The following is a 14,268-nucleotide window of genomic DNA, read 5'->3' as shown; positions in this document are numbered from 1 at the left end:
CCAAAAAAGGGGTTTACAGGCATCGTAGACCCCCTAAAGTCTGGAAAATGATGGTGGCCCAAAAACATTGTGAGAGATCTCTGAATGTCCCAAAAACATTTACAGCCTGAAAGGGGCATTAACCCACATCCTAGACCACTCTAATTCTCCAAAATATTTTTGCCACGAAAAATGCATCCTACATCCCCGAAAGTACAGAATATGTGAGCAGCCCAAAAAAGGCCTTAAAATGCATCTTAGGCCGGCAAAAATGTTGAAATCTTTGGTGGCCCAAAAAAGGGGTTTACAGGCATCGTAGACCACCTAAAGTCCAGAAAATGTTGGTGGCCCAAAAGCAGTGTGAGAGAGCTCGGAATGTCCCAAAAGCATTTGCAGCTTGAAAGGGGCATTAACCTGCATCCTAGACCACTGAAATTCCCAAAAATATTATTGGCACGAAAAATGCATCCTACCCCCCTGAACGTACAGAATATGTTAGCAGCCCAAAAAAGGCCTTAAATGCATTTTAGGCCTGCAAAAATGTTGAAATGTTTGGAGGCCCAAAAAAAAAGTTTACAGGCATCGTAGACCCCCTAAAGTCCAGAAAATGTTGGTGGCCCAAAAACATTGTGAGAGAGCTCTGAATGTCCCAAAAACATTTGCAGCCTGAAAGGGGCATTAACCCAAATCCTAGACCCCTGAAATTCCCAAAAATATTTTTGGCACGAAAAATGCATCCTACAACCCTGAAAGTTCAGAATATGTCAGCATTCCAAAAAAGGCCTTAAAATGCATCTTAGGCCTGAAAAAATGTTGAAATCTTTGTAGGCCCAAAAAAGGGGTTTACAGGCATCGTAGACCCCCTAAAGTCTGGAAAATGTTGGTGGCCCAAAAACATTGTGAGAGATCTCTGAATGTCCCAAAAACATTTACAGCCTGAAAGGGGCATTATCCCACATCCTAGACCACTGTAATACTCCAAAATATTTTTGGCATGAAAAATGCATCCTACCCCCCTGAAAGTACAGAATATGTTAGCAGCCCAAAAAAGGCCTTAAATGCATTTTAGGCCTGCAAAAATGTTGAAATGTTTGGAGGCCCAAAAAAAAGGTTTACAGGCATCTTAGACCCCCTAAAGTCCAGAAAATGTTGGTGGCCCAAAAACATTGTGAGAGAGCTCTGAATGTCCCAAAAACATTTGCAGCCTGAAAGGGGCATTAACCCAAATCCTAGACCACTGAAATTCCCAAAAATATTTTTGCCACGAAAAATGCATCCTAAACCCCTGAAAGTACAGAATATGTTAGCAGCCCAAAAAAGGCCTTAAATGCAATTTAGGCCTGCAAAAATGTTGAAATTTTTGGAGGCCAAAAAAAAAGGTTTACCGGCATCGTAGACCCCCTAAAGTCCAGAAAATGTTGGTGGCCCAAAAACATTGTGAGAGAGCTCTGAATGTCCCAAAAACATTTGCAGCCTGAAAGGGGCATTAACCCGCATCCTAGACCACTGAAATTCCCAAAAATATTTTTGGCACGAAAAATGCATCCTACCCCCCTGAAAGTACAGAATATGTTAGCAGCCCAAAAAAGGCCTTAAAATGCATCTTAGGCCGACAAAAATGTTGAAATCTTTGGAGGCCCAAAAAAGGGGTTTACAGGCATCGTAGACCACCTAAAGTCCATAAAATGTTGGTGGCCCAAAAGCAGTGTGAGAGAGCTCGGAATGTCCCAAAAGCATTTGCAGCCTGAAAGGGGCATTAACCCGCATCCTAGACCACTGAAATTCCCAAAAATATTGTTGGCACGAAAAATGCATCCTACCCCCCTGAAAGTACAGAATATGTTAGCAGCCCAAAAAAGGCCTTAAATGCATTTTAGGCCCGCAAAAATGTTGAAATGTTTGGAGGCCCAAAAAAAAGGTTTACAGGCATCTTAGAAACCCCCTAAATTCCAGAAAATGTTGGTGGCCCAAAAACATTGTGAGAGAGCTCTGAATGTCCCAAAAACATTTGCAGCCTGAAAGGGGCATTAACCCACATCCTAGACCACTGAAATTCCCAAAAATATTTTTGCCACGAAAAATGCATCCTAAACCCCTGAAAGTACAGAATATGTTAGCAGCCCAAAAAAGGCCTTAAATGCAATTTAGGCCTGCAAAAATTTTGAAATTTTTGGAGGCCCAAAAAAAAGGTTTACAGGCATCTTAGACCCCCTAAAGTCCAGAAAATGTTGGTGGCCCAAAAACATTGTGAGAGAGCTCTGAATGTCCCAAAAACATTTGCAGCCTGAAAGGGGCATTAACCCACATCCTAGACCACTGAAATTCCCAAAAATATTTTTGCCACGAAAAATGCATCCTAAACCCCTGAAAGTACAGAATATGTTAGCAGCCCAAAAAAGGCCTTAAATGCAATTTAGGCCTGCAAAAATGTTGAAATTTTTGGAGGCCAAAAAAAAAGGTTTACCGGCATCGTAGACCCCCTAAAGTCCAGAAAATGTTGGTGGCCCAAAAACATTGTGAGAGAGCTCTGAATGTCCCAAAAACATTTGCAGCCTGAAAGGGGCATTAACCCGCATCCTAGACCACTGAAATTCCCAAAAATATTTTTGGCACGAAAAATGCATCCTACCCCCCTGAAAGTACAGAATATGTTAGCAGCCCAAAAAAGGCCTTAAAATGCATCTTAGGCCGACAAAAATGTTGAAATCTTTGGAGGCCCAAAAAAGGGGTTTACAGGCATCGTAGACCACCTAAAGTCCATAAAATGTTGGTGGCCCAAAAGCAGTGTGAGAGAGCTCGGAATGTCCCAAAAGCATTTGCAGCCTGAAAGGGGCATTAACCCGCATCCTAGACCACTGAAATTCCCAAAAATATTTTTGGCACGAAAAATGCATCCTACCCCCCTGAAAGTACAGAATATGTTAGCAGCCCAAAAAAGGCCTTAAATGCAATTTAGGCCTGCAAAAATGTTGAAATTTTTGGAGGCCAAAAAAAAAGGTTTACCGGCATCGTAGACCCCCTAAAGTCCAGAAAATGTTGGTGGCCCAAAAACATTGTGAGAGAGCTCTGAATGTCCCAAAAACATTTGCAGCCTGAAAGGGGCATTAACCCGCATCCTAGACCACTGAAATTCCCAAAAATATTTTTGGCACGAAAAATGCATCCTACCCCCCTGAAAGTACAGAATATGTTAGCAGCCCAAAAAAGGCCTTAAAATGCATCTTAGGCCGACAAAAATGTTGAAATCTTTGGAGGCCCAAAAAAGGGGTTTACAGGCATCGTAGACCACCTAAAGTCCATAAAATGTTGGTGGCCCAAAAGCAGTGTGAGAGAGCTCGGAATGTCCCAAAAGCATTTGCAGCCTGAAAGGGGCATTAACCCGCATCCTAGACCACTGAAATTCCCAAAAATATTTTTGGCACGAAAAATGCATCCTACCCCCCTGAAAGTACAGAATATGTTAGCAGCCCAAAAAAGGCCTTAAATGCATTTTAGGCCCGCAAAAATGTTGAAATGTTTGGAGGCCCAAAAAAAAGGTTTACAGGCATCTTAGAAACCCCCTAAATTCCAGAAAATGTTGGTGGCCCAAAAACATTGTGAGAGAGCTCTGAATGTCCCAAAAACATTTGCAGCCTGAAAGGGGCATTAACCCACATCCTAGACCACTGAAATTCCCAAAAATATTTTTGCCACGAAAAATGCATCCTAAACCCCTGAAAGTACAGAATATGTTAGCAGCCCAAAAAAGGCCTTAAATGCAATTTAGGCCTGCAAAAATGTTGAAATTTTTGGAGGCCAAAAAAAAAGGTTTACCGGCATCGTAGACCCCCTAAAGTCCAGAAAATGTTGGTGGCCCAAAAACATTGTGAGAGAGCTCTGAATGTCCCAAAAACATTTGCAGCCTGAAAGGGGCATTAACCCGCATCCTAGACCACTGAAATTCCCAAAAATATTTTTGGCACGAAAAATGCATCCTACCCCCCTGAAAGTACAGAATATGTTAGCAGCCCAAAAAAGGCCTTAAAATGCATCTTAGGCCGACAAAAATGTTGAAATCTTTGGAGGCCCAAAAAAGGGGTTTACAGGCATCGTAGACCACCTAAAGTCCATAAAATGTTGGTGGCCCAAAAGCAGTGTGAGAGAGCTCGGAATGTCCCAAAAGCATTTGCAGCCTGAAAGGGGCATTAACCCGCATCCTAGACCACTGAAATTCCCAAAAATATTTTTGGCACGAAAAATGCATCCTACCCCCCTGAAAGTACAGAATATGTTAGCAGCCCAAAAAAGGCCTTAAAATGCATCTTAGGCCGACAAAAATGTTGAAATCTTTGGAGGCCCAAAAAAGGGGTTTACAGGCATCGTAGACCACCTAAAGTCCATAAAATGTTGGTGGCCCAAAAGCAGTGTGAGAGAGCTCGGAATGTCCCAAAAGCATTTGCAGCCTGAAAGGGGCATTAACCCGCATCCTAGACCACTGAAATTCCCAAAAATATTTTTGGCACGAAAAATGCATCCTACCCCCCTGAAAGTACAGAATATGTTAGCAGCCCAAAAAAGGCCTTAAATGCATTTTAGGCCCGCAAAAATGTTGAAATGTTTGGAGGCCCAAAAAAAAGGTTTACAGGCATCGTAGACCCCCTAAAGTCCAGAAAATGTTGGTGGCCCAAAAACATTGTGAGAGAGCTCTGAATGTCCCAAAAACATTTGCAGCCTGAAAGGGGCATTAACCCAAATCCTAGACCGCTGAAATTACCAAAAATATTTATGGCACGAAAAATGCATCCTACACCCCTGAAAGTTCAGAAAATGTTAGCAGCCCAAAAAGGCCTTAAAATGCATCTTAGGCCTGCAAAAATGTTGAATTGTTTGGATGCCCAAAAAAGGGGTTTACAGGCATCGTAGACCCCCTAAAGTCCAGAATATGTCGGTGGCCCAAAAACGGTGTGAGAGAGCTCTGAATCTCCCAAAAACATTTGCAGTCTGAAAAGGACATTAACCCGCATGCTAGACCCCTGAAATTCCTAAAAATATTTTTGGCACGAAAAATGCATCCTACAACCCTGAAAGTTCAGAATATGTCAGCATTCCAAAAAAGGCCTTAAAATGCATCTTAGGCCTGAAAATGTTGAAATCTTTGGAGGCCCAAAAAAGGGGTTTACAGGCATCGTAGACCCCCTAAAGTCTGGAAAATTTTGGTGGCCCAAAAACATTGTGAGAGATCTCTGAATGTCCCAAAAACATTTACAGCCTGAAAGGGGCATTAACCCACATCCTAGACCACTCTAATTCTCCAAAATATTTTTGCCACGAAAAATGCATCCTACATCCCCGAAAGTACAGAATATGTGAGCAGCCCAAAAAAGGCCTTAAAATGCATCTTAGGCCTGCAAAAATGTTGAAATCTTTGGTGGCCCAAAAAAGGGGTTTACAGGCATCGTAGACCACCTAAAGTCCAGAAAATGTTGGTGGCCCAAAAGCAGTGTGAGAGAGCTCGGAATGTCCCAAAAGCATTTGCAGCTTGAAAGGGGCATTAACCTGCATCCTAGACCACTGAAATTCCCAAAAATATTATTGGCACGAAAAATGCATCCTACCCCCCTGAACGTACAGAATATGTTAGCAGCCCAAAAAAGGCCTTAAAGGCATTTTAGGCCTGCAAAAATGTTGAAATGTTTGGAGGCCCAAAAAAAAAGTTTACAGGCATCGTAGACCCCCTAAAGTCCAGAAAATGTTGGTGGCCCAAAAACATTGTGAGAGAGCTCTGAATGTCCCAAAAACATTTGCAGTCTGAAAAGGACATTAACCCGCATGCTAGACCCCTGAAATTCCCAAAAATATTTTTGGCACGAAAAATGCATCCTACAACCCTGAAAGTTCAGAATATGTCAGCATTCCAAAAAAGGCCTTAAAATGCATCTTAGGCCTGAAAATGTTGAAATCTTTGGAGGCCCAAAAAAGTGGTTTACAGGCATCGTAGACCCCCTAAAGTCTGGAAAATGTTGGTGGCCCAAAAACATTGTGAGAGATCTCTGAATGTCCCAAAAACATTTACAGCCTGAAAGGGGCATTAACCCACATCCTAGACCACTCTAATTCTCCAAAATATTTTTGCCACGAAAAATGCATCCTACATCCCCGAAAGTACAGAATATGTGAGCAGCCCAAAAAAGGCCTTAAAATGCATCTTAGACGGGCAAAAATGTTGAAATCTTTGGTGGCCCAAAAAAGGGGTATACAGGCATCGTAGACCACCTAAAGTCCAGAAAATGTTGGTGGCCCAAAAGCAGTGTGAGAGAGCTCGGAATGTCCCAAAAGCATTTGCAGCTTGAAAGGGGCATTAACCTGCATCCTAGACCACTGAAATTCCCAAAAATATTATTGGCACGAAAAATGCATCCTACCCCCCTGAACGTACAGAATATGTTAGCAGCCCAAAAAAGGCCTTAAATGCATTTGAGGCCTGCAAAAATGTTGAAATGTTTGGAGGCCCAAAAAAAAAGTTTACAGGCATCGTAGACCCCCTAAAGTCCAGAAAATGTTGGTGGCCCAAAAACATTGTGAGAGAGCTCTGAATGTCCCAAAAACATTTGCAGCCTGAAAGGGGCATTAACCCAAATCCTAGACCACTGAAATTACCAAAAATATTTCTGGCACGAAAAATGCATCCTACACCCCTGAAAGTTCAGAAAATGTTAGCAGCCCAAAAATGCCTTAAAATGCAACTTACGCCTGCAAAAATGTTGAAAAGTTTGGATGCCCGAAAAAGGGGTTTACAGGCATCGTAGACCCCCTAAAGTCCAGAATATGTCAGTGGCCCAAAAACGGTGTGAGAGAGCTCTGAATCTCCCAAAAACATTTGCAGTCTGAAAAGGACATTAACCCGCATGCTAGACCCCTGAAATTCCCCAAAATATTTTTGGCACGAAAAATGCATCCTACAACCCTGAAAGTTCAGAATATGTCAGCATTCCAAAAAAGGCCTTAAAATGCATCTTAGGCCTGAAAAAATGTTGAAATCTTTGGAGGTCCAAAAAAGGGGTTTACAGGCATCGTAGACCCCCTAAAGTCTGGAAAATGTTGGTGGCCCAAAAACATTGTGCGAGATCTCTGAATGTCCCAAAAACATTTACAGCCTGAAAGGGGCATTAACCCACATCCTAGACCACTGTAATTCTCCAAAATATTTTTGCCACGAAAAATGCATCCTACGTCCCCGAAAGTACAGAATATGTTAGCAGCCCAAAAAAGGCCTTAAAATGCATCTTAGGCTGGCAAAAATGTTGAAATCTTTGGAGGCCCAAAAAAAGGGTTTACAGGCATCGTTGACCACCTAAAGTCCAGAAAATGTTGGTGGCCCAAAAGCAGTGTGAGAGAGCTTGGAATGTCCCAAAAGCATTTGCAGCTTGAAAGGGGCATTAACCTGCATCATAGACCACTGAAATTCCCAAAAATATTTTTGGCACGAAAAATGCATCCTACCCCCCTGAAAGTACAGAATATGTTAGCAGCCCAAAAAAGGCCTTAAATGCATTTTAGGCCTGCAAAAATGTTGAAATGTTTGGATGCCCAAAAAATGGTTTACAGGCATCGTAGACCCCCTAAAGTTCAGAAAATGTTGGTGGCCCAAAAACAGTGTGAGAGAGCTCTGAATGTCCCAAAAACATTTGCAGTCTGAAAAGGACATTAACCCGCATGCTAGACCCCTGAAATTCCCAAAAATATTTTTGGCACGAAAAATGCATCCTACAACCCTGAAAGTTCAGAATATGTCAGCATTCCAAAAAAGGCATTAAAATGCATCTTAGGCCTGAAAAAATGTTGAAATCTTTGGAGGCCCAAAAAAGGGGTTTACAGGCATTGTAGACCCCCTAAAGTCTGGAAAATGATGGTGGCCCAAAAACATTGTGAGAGATCTCTGAATGTCCCAAAAACATTTACATCCTGAAAGGGGCATTAACCCGCATCCTAGACCACTGAAATTCCCAAAAATATTTTTGGTACGAAAAATGCATCCTACCCCCCTGAAAGTACAGAATATGTTAGCAGCCCAAAAAAGGCCTTAAATGCATTTTAGGCCTGAAAAAATGTTGAAATCTTTGGAGGCCCAAAAAAGGGGTTTACAGGCATCGTAGACCCCCTAAAGTCCAGAAAATGTTGGTGGCCCAAAAACATTGTGAGAGAGCTCTGAATGTCCCAAAAACATTTGCAGCCTGAAAGGGGCATTAACCCAAATCCTAGACCCCTGAAATTCCCAAAAATATTTTTGGCACGAAAAATGCATCCTACAACCCTGAAAGTTCAGAATATGTCAGCATTCCAAAAAAGGCATTAAAATGCATCTTAGGCCTGAAAAAATGTTGAAATCTTTGTAGGCCCAAAAAAGGGGTTTACAGGCATCGTAGACCCCCTAAAGTCTGGAAAATGTTGGTGGCCCAAAAACATTGTGAGAGATCTCTGAATGTCCCAAAAACATTTACAGCCTGAAAGGGGCATTAACCCACATCCTAGACCACTGTAATACTCCAAAATATTTTTGGCATGAAAAATGCATCCTACCCCCCTGAAAGTACAGAATATGTTAGCAGCCCAAAAAAGGCCTTAAATGCATTTTAGGCCTGCAAAAATGTTGAAATGTTTGGAGGCCCAAAAAAAAGGTTTACAGGCATCTTAGACCCCCTAACGTCCAGAAAATGTTGGTGGCCCAAAGACATTGTGAGAGAGCTCTGAATGTCCCAAAAACATTAGCAGCCCAAAAGGGGCATTAACCCAAATCCTAGACCACTGAAATTACCAAAAATATTTCTGGCACGAAAAATGCATCCTACACCCCTGAAAGTTCAGAAAATGTTAGCAGCCCAAAAAAGGCCTTAAAATGCATCTCAGGCCTGCAAAAATGTTGAAATGTTTGGATGCCCAAAAAAGGGGTTTACAGGCATCGTAGACCCCCTAAAGTTCAGAAAATGTTGGTGGCCCAAAAACAGTGTGAGAGAGCTCTGAATGTCCCAAAAGCATTTGCAGCCTGAAAGGGGCATTAACCCACATCCTAGACCACTGAAATTCCCAAAACAAAAATATTTTTGCCACGAAAAATGGATCCTACAACCCCGAAAGTACAGAATATGTTAGCAGCCCAAAAAAGGCCTTAAAATGCATCTTAGGCCTGCAAAAATGTTGAAATCTTTGGAGGCCCAAAAAAGGGGTTTACAGGCATCGTAGACCCCCTAAAGTCTGGAAAATGATGGTGGCCCAAAAACATTGTGAGAGATCTCTGAATGTCCCAAAAACATTTACAGCCTGAAAGGGGCATTAACCCACATCCTAGACCACTGTAATTCTCCAAAATATTTTTGCCACGAAAAATGCATCCTACATCCCCGAAAGTACAGAATATGTTAGCAGCCCAAAAAAGGCCTTAAAATGCATCTTAGGCCGGCAAAAATGTTGAAATGTTTGGAGGCCCAAAAAAAAGGTTTACAGGCATCGTAGACCCCCTAAAGTCCAGAAAATGTTGGTGGCCCAAAAACATTGTGAGAGAGCTCTGAATGTCCCAAAAACATTTGCAGCCTGAAAGGGGCATTAACCCAAATCCTAGACCACTGAAATTACCAAAAATATTTCTGGCACGAAAAATGCATCCTACACCCCTGAAAGTTCAGAAAATGTTAGCAGCCCAAAAAGGCCTTAAAATGCATCTTAGGCCTGCAAAAATGTTGAAATGTTTGGATGCCCAAAAAAGGGGTTTACAGGCATCGTAGACCCCATAAAGTCCAGAATATGTTGGTGGCCCGAAAACAGTGTGAGAGAGGTCTGAATGTCCCAAAAGCATTTGCAGCCTGAAAGGGGCATTAACCCACATCCTAGACCACTGAAATTCCCAAAACAAAAATATTTCTGGCACGAAAAATGCATCCTACAACCCTGAAAGTTCAGAATATGTCAGCATTCCCAAAAAGGCCTAAAATGCATCTTAGGCCTGAAAAAATGTTGAAATCTTTGGAGGCCCAAAAAAGGGGTTTACAGGCATCGTAGACCCCCTAAAGTCTGTAAAATGTTGGTGGCCCAAAAACATTCTGAGAGATCTCTGAATGTCCCAAAAACATTTACAGCCTGAAAGGGGCATTAACCCACATCCTAGACCACTGTAATTCTCCAAAATATTTTTGCCACGAAAAATGCATCCTACATCCCCGAAAGTACAGAATATGTTAGCAGCCCAAAAAAGGCCTTAAAATGCATCTTAGGCCGGCAAAAATGTTGAAATTTTTGGAGGCCCAAAAAAGGGGTTTACAGGCATCGTAGACCACCTAAAGTCCAGAAAATGTTGGTGGCCCAAAAGCAGTGTGAGAGAGCTTGGAATGTCCCAAAAGCATTTGCAGCTTGAAAGGGGCATTAACCCGCATCCTAGACCACTGAAATTCCCAAAAATATTTTTGGCACGAAAAATGCATCCTACCCCCCTGAAAGTACAGAATATGTTAGCAGCCCAAAAAAGGCCTTAAAATGCATCTTAGGCCTGAAAAATGTTGAAATGTTTGGATGCCCAAAAAAGGGGTTAACAGGCATCGAAGACCCCTAAAGTCCAGAATATGTCGGTGGCCCAAAAACGGTGTGAGAGAGCTCTGAATCTCCCAAAAACATTTGCAGTCTGAAAAGGACATTAACCCGCATGCTAGACCCCTGAAATTCCCAAAAATATTTTTGGCACGAAAAATGCATCCTACAACCCTGAAAGTTCAGAATATGTCAGCATTCCAAAAAAGGCATTAAAATGCATCTTAGGCCTGAAAAAATGTTGAAATCTTTGGAGGCCCAAAAAAGGGGTTTACAGGCATTGTAGACCCCCTAAAGTCTGGAAAATGATGGTGGCCCAAAAACATTGTGAGAGATCTCTGAATGTCCCAAAAACATTTACATCCTGAAAGGGGCATTAACCCGCATCCTAGACCACTGAAATTCCCAAAAATATTTTTGGTACGAAAAATGCATCCTACCCCCCTGAAAGTACAGAATATGTTAGCAGCCCAAAAAAGGCCTTAAATGCATTTTAGGCCTGAAAAAATGTTGAAATCTTTGGAGGCCCAAAAAAGGGGTTTACAGGCATCGTAGACCCCCTAAAGTCCAGAAAATGTTGGTGGCCCAAAAACATTGTGAGAGAGCTCTGAATGTCCCAAAAACATTTGCAGCCTGAAAGGGGCATTAACCCAAATCCTAGACCCCTGAAATTCCCAAAAATATTTTTGGCACGAAAAATGCATCCTACAACCCTGAAAGTTCAGAATATGTCAGCATTCCAAAAAAGGCCTTAAAATGCATCTTAGGCCTGAAAAAATGTTGAAATCTTTGTAGGCCCAAAAAAGGGGTTTACAGGCATCGTAGACCCCCTAAAGTCTGGAAAATGTTGGTGGCCCAAAAACATTGTGAGAGATCTCTGAATGTCCCAAAAACATTTACAGCCTGAAAGGGGCATTAACCCACATCCTAGACCACTGTAATACTCCAAAATATTTTTGGCATGAAAAATGCATCCTACCCCCCTGAAAGTACAGAATATGTTAGCAGCCCAAAAAAGGCCTTAAATGCATTTTAGGCCTGCAAAAATGTTGAAATGTTTGGAGGCCCAAAAAAAAGGTTTACAGGCATCTTAGACCCCCTAACGTCCAGAAAATGTTGGTGGCCCAAAGACATTGTGAGAGAGCTCTGAATGTCCCAAAAACATTAGCAGCCCAAAAGGGGCATTAACCCAAATCCTAGACCACTGAAATTACCAAAAATATTTCTGGCACGAAAAATGCATCCTACACCCCTGAAAGTTCAGAAAATGTTAGCAGCCCAAAAAAGGCCTTAAAATGCATCTCAGGCCTGCAAAAATGTTGAAATGTTTGGATGCCCAAAAAAGGGGTTTACAGGCATCGTAGACCCCCTAAAGTTCAGAAAATGTTGGTGGCCCAAAACAGTGTGAGAGAGCTCTGAATGTCCCAAAAGCATTTGCAGCCTGAAAGGGGCATTAACCCACATCCTAGACCACTGAAATTCCCAAAACAAAAATATTTTTGCCACGAAAAATGGATCCTACAACCCCGAAAGTACAGAATATGTTAGCAGCCCAAAAAAGGCCTTAAAATGCATCTTAGGCCTGCAAAAATGTTGAAATCTTTGGAGGCCCAAAAAAGGGGTTTACAGGCATCGTAGACCCCCTAAAGTCTGGAAAATGATGGTGGCCCAAAAACATTGTGAGAGATCTCTGAATGTCCCAAAAACATTTACAGCCTGAAAGGGGCATTAACCCACATCCTAGACCACTCTAATTCTCCAAAATATTTTTGCCACGAAAAATGCATCCTACATCCCCGAAAGTACAGAATATGTGAGCAGCCCAAAAAAGGCCTTAAAATGCATCTTAGGCCGGCAAAAATGTTGAAATCTTTGGTGGCCCAAAAAAGGGGTTTACAGGCATCGTAGACCACCTAAAGTCCAGAAAATGTTGGTGGCCCAAAAGCAGTGTGAGAGAGCTCGGAATGTCCCAAAAGCATTTGCAGCTTGAAAGGGGCATTAACCTGCATCCTAGACCACTGAAATTCCCAAAAATATTATTGGCACGAAAAATGCATCCTACCCCCCTGAACGTACAGAATATGTTAGCAGCCCAAAAAAGGCCTTAAATGCATTTTAGGCCTGCAAAAATGTTGAAATGTTTGGAGGCCCAAAAAAAAAGTTTACAGGCATCGTAGACCCCCTAAAGTCCAGAAAATGTTGGTGGCCCAAAAACATTGTGAGAGAGCTCTGAATGTCCCAAAAACATTTGCAGCCTGAAAGGGGCATTAACCCAAATCCTAGACCCCTGAAATTCCCAAAAATATTTTTGGCACGAAAAATGCATCCTACAACCCTGAAAGTTCAGAATATGTCAGCATTCCAAAAAAGGCCTTAAAATGCATCTTAGGCCTGAAAAAATGTTGAAATCTTTGTAGGCCCAAAAAAGGGGTTTACAGGCATCGTAGACCCCCTAAAGTCTGGAAAATGTTGGTGGCCCAAAAACATTGTGAGAGATCTCTGAATGTCCCAAAAACATTTACAGCCTGAAAGGGGCATTAACCCACATCCTAGACCACTGTAATACTCCAAAATATTTTTGGCATGAAAAATGCATCCTACCCCCCTGAAAGTACAGAATATGTTAGCAGCCCAAAAAAGGCCTTAAATGCATTTTAGGCCTGCAAAAATGTTGAAATGTTTGGAGGCCCAAAAAAAAGGTTTACAGGCATCTTAGACCCCCTAAAGTCCAGAAAATGTTGGTGGCCCAAAAACATTGTGAGAGAGCTCTGAATGTCCCAAAAACATTTGCAGCCTGAAAGGGGCATTAACCCACATCCTAGACCACTGAAATTCCCAAAAATATTTTTGCCACGAAAAATGCATCCTAAACCCCTGAAAGTACAGAATATGTTAGCAGCCCAAAAAAGGCCTTAAATGCAATTTAGGCCTGCAAAAATGTTGAAATTTTTGGAGGCCAAAAAAAAAGGTTTACCGGCATCGTAGACCCCCTAAAGTCCAGAAAATGTTGGTGGCCCAAAAACATTGTGAGAGAGCTCTGAATGTCCCAAAAACATTTGCAGCCTGAAAGGGGCATTAACCCGCATCCTAGACCACTGAAATTCCCAAAAATATTTTTGGCACGAAAAATGCATCCTACCCCCCTGAAAGTACAGAATATGTTAGCAGCCCAAAAAAGGCCTTAAAATGCATCTTAGGCCGACAAAAATGTTGAAATCTTTGGAGGCCCAAAAAAGGGGTTTACAGGCATCGTAGACCACCTAAAGTCCATAAAATGTTGGTGGCCCAAAAGCAGTGTGAGAGAGCTCGGAATGTCCCAAAAGCATTTGCAGCCTGAAAGGGGCATTAACCCGCATCCTAGACCACTGAAATTCCCAAAAATATTTTTGGCACGAAAAATGCATCCTACCCCCCTGAAAGTACAGAATATGTTAGCAGCCCAAAAAAGGCCTTAAATGCATTTTAGGCCCGCAAAAATGTTGAAATGTTTGGAGGCCCAAAAAAAGGTTTACAGGCATCGTAGACCCCCTAAAGTCCAGAAAATGTTGGTGGCCCAAAAACATTGTGAGAGAGCTCTGAATGTCCCAAAAACATTTGCAGCCTGAAAGGGGCATTAACCCAAATCCTAGACCGCTGAAATTACCAAAAATATTTCTGGCACGAAAAATGCATCCTACACCCCTGAAAGTTCAGAAAATGTTAGCAGCCCAAAAAGGCCTTAAAATGCATCTTAGGCCT

The sequence above is a fragment of the Ambystoma mexicanum genome, chromosome 8 (assembly GCF_040938575.1).
Source record: "Ambystoma mexicanum isolate Mex_15411 chromosome 8, UKY_AmexF1_1, whole genome shotgun sequence".
NCBI classification, from domain to species: Eukaryota; Metazoa; Chordata; class Amphibia; order Caudata; family Ambystomatidae; genus Ambystoma; species Ambystoma mexicanum.
This window is presented reverse-complemented; position numbering follows the sequence as displayed.